We start from the raw sequence: 2112 nt of genomic DNA, 5'->3' as shown, positions 1-2112 counted from the left end.
AAGGAATTATAATAATAAATAATAATAAAAATAAAAATTGAATTTGCTCCGATTGATTTTCGAGCCGCCAGCAATGCGTTCTGTTGTTTCGACCAATCAAAAATAAGCATTCAAATATTCAAATAGCTTCGACCAATGACAAATAAGCATTCAAATTCAAATAGACAGTACCGTGACAACACTTTTAAATAATTATTATTTATTAATAAAATTTTGCTACGCGACAATAATTTTCATTAATTCGTCATTTGACTAAATAAAAATGAAATATATACATAATGTGTTGAGGATTAGAAGAATACATTGATTAAACTAGATAAACAATCATAAAATAATCTTCGTAATGAAATTTTCAAATTTTGAATTCCCGGCGACGGGCTCCGAGGCCTAAAAGTGAGTTTTTGCTTTTATAAATAATCGGATTGCAAATTAACTAGGTGTGTTATAACTATGAAAATGAAATATATACATAATGTGTTTAGGATAAGAAGAATACATTGATTAAATTAGATAAACAATCATAAAACAATCTTTGTAATGAAATCTTCAAATTTTGAAATCCCGTCGCCGGGCTCCGAGGCCGAAAAGTGAGTTTTACTTTTATTTTACATAAACATTATCATTGCTTTCCGATTTAATACATATATACGTTAGATTTTAAGAATTTTAAATTAACCAGTTATGTTTTAAACATGAACGTGTAATATATCCTTAGTATGTGAGGATTGAAAGTTAATGTCGATCAAATCGGCGCTGTCGGACAGCTTATAAATGTGTAGTTTCTTGGATGTTATCTAATAAACGACATTTTACAATGATTATAAATATGTGATTGCATACCTGGAATAATCGATAGCCAAAATATCTAAGAGTGGGTTATTTTTAATTCCGATGTGGCAAAATATGTACAATTTTTGTTCTGTGCCATCATTCCTCTTTCTGAATAGCCAAATTTAAGATATTCAGTTACATCAAACTTATGTAGTATGTTCTTTATAAAAAGATAATACTTGCTGACAGTGACTTCAACATGAGAAGATTAACTCTTTGTTTATATATACCAATTCTACGTTGTAGCCATATAGGTCATCAAATTGTTCCATCATTGCTTCTGAAAAATAATTAAAAAACAATAAGACTCCTATCAAGAGTAAACATTGAACACATTATTACTACTAATATAATCCATAAATTAAATTTAAACGACAACCAAAGAACACAATTGATGGATGTACTGTAGAGGATTAAACACGTAGATTGGCATCTTTTCATCTTCTACAAAATTGTCACAATATGTCATATATTTTTTATTATTACTAGCATTGTAATATGTTTAATTAACTTCGGTATGTATACCTTTAATTGCCAAATCACCGCTGTTTGTCTTTTAATATTAGATCCTGGAAAGTCAATAGTAATTTTGTTAGAATAACCGTGTTATATTATTCATTTATAACTAAACACTTACTGGCACACCCGCAATTTATAGTTTTGTCTATAATTTCAAATGCTGCATCACTTGAATCATCTTCAATTGTCACTTTGTAACAAAAATGCCGCGATTATAACATATTTCTTGCCAGATGACAGAAGAACTGTCAAAGCAAATTTGGGAAGTCCCGCGCTTGAGAACGAACTAAATTGATTTTAACGAGCGAAATTGATTTTAACGAGCGAAATTTATTTTAACGATTTAAATTGTATAAAATTTATTAAAATATGTATAAAAATCATCAAATACAAAAAAAAATGTTTTTTAAAATATTTTTTTAGTTTATAGATTTAAAATATAATATAAATAATGTGGATATGTATTAGCTTCTCTATACAGAAAAAATATGTACCTAAATTTTGGCGAACGTTGGCAATTTAAAGTTTTAGTTTTTAAAATTTTTTTAAAACTTTGCTTTAAAAAATATTTTAAACAAAAAGGGGCAAAGTTTCAAAATAAGTACTATTCATTACCAGCCAACTTCTAAGCGCACAGTATTGCAAAAATCCCTCTTACTGACGCCTTTGAAAGTAAACTATACAAAAATGTATAACACTAATTTAAATATTTTTTAAAATAAAAGTTTCAGAATAAAATTTCAAGATTTATTCAAAATATTT

The 2112-nt window shown here is 27.3% G+C and overlaps 1 long non-coding RNA gene across 2 annotated transcripts; it reads right to left on the bottom strand.

The window, feature by feature from the left end:
- Positions 1-474: 474 nt before the first annotated feature.
- On the bottom strand, positions 475-1862 carry LOC148234941 (uncharacterized). Of its 2 annotated transcripts, XR_015809590.1 has the most exons (3): positions 1469-1862; positions 1357-1400; positions 475-1275 (listed from the first exon to the last, which is right to left on the bottom strand). It is a non-coding gene; the product is annotated as an uncharacterized LOC148234941 (long non-coding RNA). The 2 variants fall into 2 exon arrangements; XR_015809589.1 differs by having other exon boundaries at positions 475-1400.
- Positions 1863-2112: the final 250 nt, after the last annotated feature.

This window comes from Plectrocnemia conspersa, unplaced genomic scaffold (assembly GCF_051122295.1).
Source record: "Plectrocnemia conspersa isolate PC_06_02 unplaced genomic scaffold, ASM5112229v1 ptg000005l, whole genome shotgun sequence".
Lineage (NCBI taxonomy): Eukaryota > Metazoa > Arthropoda > Insecta > Trichoptera > Polycentropodidae > Plectrocnemia > Plectrocnemia conspersa.
This window is presented reverse-complemented; position numbering and strand designations above follow the sequence as displayed.